The following is an 8,833-nucleotide window of genomic DNA, read 5'->3' as shown; positions in this document are numbered from 1 at the left end:
AGATATGGTGGCACATGCCTATAACCCAGCACTTAGGAGGCTGAGGCAAGAGGGTTGCCATGAATTCAAGGCCAGCCTGGGCTGCATAGTGAGTTCAACACAAGCCTGAATACACAGCAAGATCCTGTCTCAAAAAACCAAAAATTAAATAAATACCATACAAAAATACAATGATCCCTGCCTTTCGCTCATCCCTTTCCTTGGGAAACTCTTGTTTCCATACCTATTGCTTCCAAACAGTCCAATGTCTTGAAGGGTTGGTTGTTCTGATGCTCACATTCTCTCCTACATCTACCATACAAAGTACGTTGTTACCGGCCACCTTTTGCCATTGGTACTACATATATCATCTAAATACTTCCAAAGAGAACTTTGGTGATTGGCTGCCAGTTTACAAGTGATCTCTCTCTAGTTTAAAGAATAGGAGTCACACAGGGGCCAATAAAATCTGGGCACACGCTTGTGTGCAAAACCCTTATGTGCTCCTGGTTGGACAGGTCAATATTACTCGAAAAGAAGACTCTTTTAATGTCAGTTGCAAAAATTGTAGTCTCACTGCCTGCCTTACTAACATTAATAAGGATAAAGATGTGCTAAAATTATATAGGTCATCCTTTGTTATGATACCCACTAATATTTCTGGCCCTTGGTATCATGACAATGGACTGCAAGTTCTGGAAGAAATACACGGACAGCTCACTCACCGCCATCGGATGGTAGGACTTAACTGTCCTAGGAATTGTGTCTCTAGTTACTCTGCTTGTCACCACTGTGATTGCATCTATGGCCTTAGCACAAAATGTACAGAATGCACAGTTTGTCAATCATTTAGCAAAAAACACCTCTTATGCCCTTGAGACCCAGGAAAATGTTGATGTTAAATTGGAAGTAGAGGTTGATGCCTTAAAAGCTACAGTGTTAGAGATTTGTAATCAAGTTAAAGGCCTACAATACCCTCAAAGATTGCAGTGCCATGCTAAGTACACTCACATTTGTTTTGTTTTGTTTTTTGGTACCAGGGATCGAACTCGGGACCGTGCGCTTTCAAGGCAGGCAGCAGAATCACTGAGCTAAATCCCCAGCCCTCATTTTTATCTTTTATTTGTTATTTTCAAAATTACTACTATTTTTTTTGCTCTTATTTTTAATTTTTTTCCTTCTTTTTCTACTCTTTTAAAATTTTTATTTTTCTTTTTTCTCTCTTTTCTCTTTTCTTTCTCTCTCTCTCTCCCTCACTCTCTTGCTGTCCCACGTTGTTCTTCATATCCATTTGTGTTCCTGTTCTGGCCCTAATTCGTATTTCTTCTTTATTTTTCTTTTCTTCTCTTTCCTTCTCTCACCTGTGTCCTCTGGCCTCACTGCTAACCTTCCCCTGTCCTTCTACCTACCTATCCCTCCCTCCCCAACTCCTTCTAACTCCCCATTCCGAAGGGTAAAGTTGCTATATTGAAGAGTTTCTTCACTATAAACATATGTTGGGTTGGTCCTTGATTTTGATTTAATTCACACAATTAAAGCTGATAGATTAATAACTACCACAAATTGTCATTTTCTAAGAGGTACTTGATGCTATTGTGTTGCTAATTGTATCACTTGGGCTAAGGTGTTGTGATTGATCTAATCAGTTGTCCTTCCTGGTATAATGAAAATGAGACATCCTCAGAGCCATTAGAGACTCAAAAGCTAAAGACCAACTATATTTGGAAGACACCTCTGAGAAGCAATCATTCCATAAGGGTTCTAAATACATCACCAAAGATACTTACAATAAGCAACTTCAAAGTATCAACCCAGGAACTAAACCAAGGACAGTACCAAAAACAAAAATGAGAAGACATTTAATTAAGGCACAAACTCAGACTTCCATCCCACAAAAGGCAAATTCTGGAGGAAACAAGGTGGAAAAGTCCGATAATCAACCACCTGGACACCCTGAACTGATAGCACAGGAAGTAACAGAACAGGTGAATGAGGCTCTAGAAAAATTCACAACAAAAATAATCTCCCAGATAACTGCAGAGATGGTGAGCAGAGTGAAAGACATAATTAGATGCTCTAGAACAGAAACAGATAAAAAAATAGATGAGCTCAAAAATATGCTGGAAGCCATGAATGGCCAGCATAAGAAAGAAATGGAAACCATGATCACCCAACATAAGAAAGAAATGGAATCCATGAAAAAGATTCAAACGGATATTCAGGAGATTAAAAACTCCACTGAAAGCATGCAGAGCAGATTAAGGGAATCTGAAGATAGAATATCAGATATAGAAGACAGGATTGCGGCAAAGGACCACAAAAACAGAGATTTCTTAAAAATAGTAAGGGACCATGAGAAATTAATCCAACAGGTGCTAGATGATGCAAAGAACAACATAAGACTGATAGAAGTCCATGAAAAAAACGGCAGAAAGTACAATTGACATTAAAAAAAACTGTTCATAGAAGTAATACTAGAAAACTTCCCAGACAGAGGTGGAGAATTGGACATACAGATAAGTGAGGCATATAGAACTCCAACTAGCCATGACCAAGAAAAATCTACACCTAGACATATAATAGTCAAGATCCCAGAAAGCCAACAGAAGAAGAAAATCCTGCAGGCATTTAGAGAAAAGAAACAAATCACCTGCAAAGGAAAGCCCATCAGAATCACAGCAGACTTCTCAGCACAAACCCTCAAATCAAGGAGAGCTTGGAGTGAAGTATTTCAAGTCCTAAAAGAAAATAACTTTCAACCTAGACTGTTGTATTCTGCCAAATTATCTTTCAAAATTGATGGGGAAATTAGATACTTCCATGACAAAGAACTCCTAAGAAATTTCATGAACACCAAACCAGCACTCCAAACAATTCTAAGCAATATCCTAGAAAAAGACAATGAAGGTCACAACTCCATGAGGCCCAACAGAGGGAAGCCACCAGGCAAGGTAAGACACTAAAGGCAAAGGGGGAAACAATAAGAAATAAAAGAGCCAACAACAGTAAAACATCATGACAAGGATGAGTCAATATCTATCAATTATAACTATCAATGTTAATGGCCTCAATTCACTGATCAAAAGAAATAGACTGACAGAATGGATTAAGAAGCAAAATCCAACAATATGCTGTATACAAGAAGCACACATAACTCAAAAAGAAATTCATAGACTGAAAGTAAAAGGATGGAAAACAGGGGCCGGGGATTTAGCTCAGTGGTTTCGCCGCCTGCTGCACAAGCGCAAGGACCTGAGTTCGATCCCCGGTACCAAAAAAAAAAAAAAAAGGATGGAAAACCATTCGCCACATGACAGGAACCCAGAAAAAAGCAGGGGCAGCAATCTTATTTGCAGAAAAAGTAGATTTCAAACCAAAACTAATTAAGAGAGACAAAGATGGTCACTACATCCTTGTAAAGGGAACAATGCAAGAGGAAGAGATGACAATCATAAATATATATGCACCAAACACGAATGCCCCCAACTATACAAAACAAATATTAATGGACATGAAAAACCAAATAAGCACTAATACAATTGTAGTGGGGGACCTCAATACCCCACTATCACAAATAGATCATCTAGACAAAAAGTTAACAAGGAAATTCTAGAACTGAACCAAGCTATTGAACAAATGGACTTAATAGATGTTTACAGAGTGTTCCACCCCACAAAATCAGAATACACATTCTTTTCAGCTGCACACAGGTCACTGTCCAAAATAGACCACATAGGACATGCCAAAGTAAATGTAAAAGAATTGAAGTTAGCCCCTGTATATTATCAGACCATAGTGCAATAAAATTGGAGGTCAATAACATAAGAAACTGCAAAACTCCCTCAAACACATGGAAATTGAATAACACCCTCCTAAACAACCAAGGGGTCACAGAGGAAATTAAAGAAGAAATTAGACAGTTTCTACAAATAAATGATAAGGCCAGTACAACATACACGAATCTATGAGACAGAATGAAAGCAGTTCTACATGGGAAATTCATAGCAGTGAATGCCCACATTAGGAAAACAGAGAGAACTCAAATAAATAACCTAATGCAGAACCTCAAGCTCCTAGAAAAAGATGAGCATAACAAACCCAAAGCTCATACAAGAAAAGAAATTATAAAGATCAGAGCAGAAATCAATGCAATGGAGACTAAGAGAATGATACAAAAAATTAATGAATCAAAGAGTTGGTTTTTCAAAAGAATAAATAAAATCAATAAACCTTTAGCCAACCTTATCAAAAAAAGGAAAGAAAAGGCTCAAATCCATGCATCTAAGAACAAAAAAGGTGAAGTCACAACAGACCCAGCAGAAATCCAGAGGATCATCAATACATACTTCCAGAACCTGTATGCTAATAGAATGGAAAACACGGAAGAAATGGACAGATTCCTAGATACATATGAATTGCCAAAGAAGAAGACCAAGTACTAAATAACTCTATTTAGCATTATTTCTTTTAATAAGCTAAAAGAAACATCTTTGTGATTGTCCACCATTGTCTGTCTAGAAAACTCCAAGTGAAGCTTAGGTGTAAAAGACATGTGAAAAGTTTTGTTATTTTTAATTTGGGGTTGAATTTGAGAAGGACAATACTTAAAAGGCTTGTCAGACCAAAGTATGGACATAAATCAGATCAGTAATTATTAAATGCCATAAGCCATCCAAACAAGAGCCTTGTTAAAATACCTTATTAGTGAGATGTGGCACACACCTGGAATCCCAGCTACTCAGGAAGCTGAGGCAAGAGGATTTTGAGTTCTAGGCTAGCCTGGGCAACTTAGGGAGATTTTGTCTCAAAATTTAAAAAAAATAAAAAGGGCTTGGGTGTAGCTGGGCGTTCTCTGGGTTCAGTCCCCAGTACCATATTGTTCTGTCCATGCTCTGTTTTGCTATAGCCATGTACTCAGCCATTCTTGATACCCCAGTCTCATGACCTCACTTCGCATCACCCCACCTAAACCCATCCCACTAACTCCCCTACCCCACCCATAAAAGACTGAGCTCACTTCTCTGGTTTGAGAAACTGAAAGTGTAAATGAAGATCAAAATGTATAATAGATAATGTAAAATGGGAAGAAAAGATTCAAAGGGGAAGGGGAAGAGGGGAAGGAAAGAAGAGAAAGAAAAAACTATGAGAAAAGGAGGAAAGAATGGAAACAAAGCATTTGTAAATAGGGAGGAGTAGAGGGGTGGAAGGGAGGGAAGAGGAATAGGGGAAAAACAAGAACTAAGATATATTATGTATAGGTACAAATTCCCAATGATGAATATGATCATAATATATACCTAAAATGTACCAATAAAGTGGGGTTTTTTGTTGTTGTGTTTTTTTTGGTACCAGGGATCAAACTCGGGACCTTTTGCTTGTGAGGCAGGTGCTGGAACCACTGAGCTAAATCTCTGGCCCAATAAAGTTAAGTTTTTAAAAAAAGACCCAGCTCAATAAAATGGACTCAGACTCTTCTTTTGGAGTTAATTCCAGGAGGTCTTACCAGAACCCCCAAATTCATGCTGGCTGTATTCTTTACTGGGTGGGTCATCACCTTTACTTAATGAGGGTTCCAAAACCACCCTCATGTTCATTGTTTTTTTCTATTTGGTACTGGGAATCAAACTCAGAACCTTGAGCATGCCAGGCAAGTGTGGTGCCACTGAGCTAAATCCCCAGCCCTAAGCTCCCGTAATGTTTAGAGAGAAAGTATATAGCCATAGATACAGAAATATAAATGAACCATTATAAAAGGTATCTTTCTTTTTTGTTATTTTTGTTTGTGGGGGTTTTTTTTGGTTTTGGTTTTGTTTGAGACAAGGTCTCGTGTAGTTCAGGCAGGCCTCGAACTCTCGGCAATCCTCCTGCTGTTATAGGGGGAATAGACATAACTCCCAAACCTGCTAGATATCCAAAACGTGAGTTTGTGTTCTCTAAAATCAAAGAATGAATTCTAGGAACATCGGAAGTTAAGAGTAGGAAGAGTTAGCGCGGGAGTCCCAGGCCGCTAGCAATGCCCATCAGTCATCTAGGAAGATTCGCTCTCAGAAGCATCGCGTGAGTGAGCCTGAGAGGTCCGACTGCCCTAGTGGAGCTTGGCTGTGATTCTTCCTAAGTGACCCAGTGGCTGAAGCTAGCGCCTTGACACTGGGTAACCAAACAAGTCACCAGGAGTGATAATTAAGCAGTTTCTAGCAGTTGTTACTCCAAAAACCTGTTTCTGAAAACCTGAGCCCCCTCCCTTCGGCTGGCAATCGCTATTAGCCTGCTTTGTGGGCTGCCTGGGACCCCATCCCCGCCCAGCAGTCGAGCCTGGGTACAAAGCAGTCAGACCGTGCCACCAGCCTCCCAGAAAGCCTTTGCACCTTGGTTTCCCAACTTCATGCCATCTTCCCACAGCAGGATGATTGCCTCATATTTGATCTCCTGCCTCTTCAGGGAGCTCAACCATAACCAAGTGCAGAAGGTTGACCAATATCTACCACATGCATCTCTCTGATGAGACCCTTCTGGACATTTCTAAGAGGTTCCGAAAGGAGATGGAAAAGGGGCTTGGAGCTACCACCCATCCCATTGCTTCTGTGAAAATGCTGCCCACCTTTGTGAGGTCCACCCCAGATGGGACAGAACATGGAGAGTTCCTTGGCCTGGACCTTGGAGGGGACCAATTTCCGTGTGCTCTCGGTAAAAGTAACAAACAATGGACTCCAGAAGAATGAGATTGAGAATCAGATCTACCATCCTGGAGGACATTACGCAAGGCACCAGCACTCAGCTGTTTGACCACATTGCCAAATACCTAGCCAACTTCATGGATAAGCTACAAATCAAAGACAAGAAGTTCCTGCTGGGCTTTACCTTCTCCTTCCCCTGCCACCAGACTAAATTAGATGAGAGTTTCCTGGTCTCGTGGACCAAGGGATTCAAATCCAGTGGAGTGGAAGGCAGAGACATTGTGGCTTTTTTTTTTTTTTTTTTTTGTGGTACCAGCGATCGAACTTGGGACCTTGCGCTTTCGAGGCAGGCGGCGTAACAACTGAGCTAAATCCCCAGCCCCATACATTGTGGCTTTGATCCAGAAGGCCATCCAGCAGAGAGGGGACTTTGATATTGACATTGTTGTGGCCATGGTGAGCGACACAGTTGGGACCATGATGACCTGTGGTTATGATGACCAGAACTGTGAAATTGGTCTCATTGTGGGCACTGGTAGCAACGTCTGCTACATGGAGGAGATGGGACACATTGACATGGTAGAGGACGATGAGGGGCAAATGTGTATCAACATGGAGTGGGGGCCCTTTGGAGATGATGGCACATTCAATGACGACAGCACTGAGTTTGACCAAGAGATTGACACAGGCTCACTGAACCCCAGGAAGCAATTGTTCGAGATGATCATCGGGATATAGATGGGGGAGCTGGTGAGGTTTATCCTGGTGCAGATGGCCAAGGAGGAGCTGCTCTTCAGGGGAAAGCTCAGTCCAGAGCTCCTCACCACAGGCAGCTTTGAGACCAAAGATGTTTCAGATATTGAAGAGGAGAAGGATGGCATCCAGAAGGCCTACCAGGTCCTAGCGTGGCGGGGCATGGATCCCCTGCAGGAAGACTGCACGACCACCCGCCGAGTCGGCCAGATCATGTCTACACGCTGTGCCAGCCTGTGTGCAGCCACACTGGTCACCCTGCTGTGGTGCCTCAGGGAAAAGAAGGGCGAGGATCAGCTGCACTCCACCATCAGGGTTGATCTCTCCTTTTACAAGAAGCACCCTCATTTCGCCCAGCATCTTCACAAAGCTGTGCGGAGGCTGGTACCCGACTGCGGCAGTGGCAAAGGGGGAGCCATAGTGACTGCGGTGGCTTATCCGGTGGCTAACCAACACCGAGCCCACCAGAAAACCCTTGAGCCTCTGAGCCTGAGCCATGAGCAGCTGCTGGAGGTCAAGAGAACGATGAAGGTTGAAATAGAGCGAGGTCTAAGCAAGGAGACACACACTATTGCCCCTGTGAAGATGTTGCTCACCTATGTATGTGCCACCCCTGTATAAAAAAAAGAAACAGCAGAAAAATCACCAGTTAGTTTTTGTTTTGGTTTGTTTTGTTTTGGGTACCGGGGATCAAACTTGGGTCCTTGCGCTTGCGCAGCAGGTGTCGAAACCACTGAGCTAAATCCCCGGCCCACCTGTTAGTTTTTAATAGTTCCAGATTTCAGAGAGCTAATTTTTGTTCACAGACATATGAAATGTTTTTAGCTAATTAACAACCATGATGTATACACAAATAACACAGAGGATGCTGAGACACTGAGATAAACTAACTGATAATCCAAAAGACAAAAATAAAAGGACAGACACCTTGACTTCCATTTTTCAACAGTGACCAGATTTCTTGTGTCTGTCTGCCTCTGGTCATCAAAAACAAATAAACACCAGCTTCCCTGCTGTTACCATCAACAGTTGTATATAAATCAAAACAAAAAGTAGATCCAGACTTGATCATTAGCCAGAAACTGAGATTTAGAAACACAGAAAGAAGCTGGCAACAGTGGCATTGCCTGTGGTGACTTGGGAGGCTGGAGTGGGATAATCACTCAAGCCTAGTAGTTTGAGACCAGCACATGCAACATAGTGAACAAGACCCAGTTTCAAAATACACACACAGAGGGAGAAAATTGATTACGGGAAAGCTTTATTGTCACAGAAAAAAACTGAGGAGCCAGAAAAATTATATATAGGTGAAAATAGCCCATGAGGTCACCTTTTCTGGCAGTGTAGATGCCTCATAGAGAATAAATTCTCTTGGGTGTTTCCTTACTTTTCTTTCATTGCTGAGACAAAATACTGCACACCTACAG

The 8,833-nt window shown here is 41.6% G+C and overlaps 1 pseudogene; it reads left to right on the top strand.

Moving 5' to 3' along the window:
- The first annotated feature begins 6,361 nt into the window (after window positions 1-6,361).
- On the top strand, window positions 6,362-8,051 carry LOC101701852 (hexokinase-2-like; annotated as a pseudogene).
- The last annotated feature ends 782 nt before the right edge of the window (window positions 8,052-8,833 follow it).

Source organism: Heterocephalus glaber, unplaced genomic scaffold (assembly GCF_053883595.1).
Source record: "Heterocephalus glaber isolate CG9 unplaced genomic scaffold, H.glaber_assembly_v1.0 deba00000621, whole genome shotgun sequence".
Classification (NCBI taxonomy): Eukaryota; Metazoa; Chordata; class Mammalia; order Rodentia; family Bathyergidae; genus Heterocephalus; species Heterocephalus glaber.
Note: the sequence above shows the minus strand (reverse complement) of the source record. Positions and strands in the feature narration are given on the sequence as shown.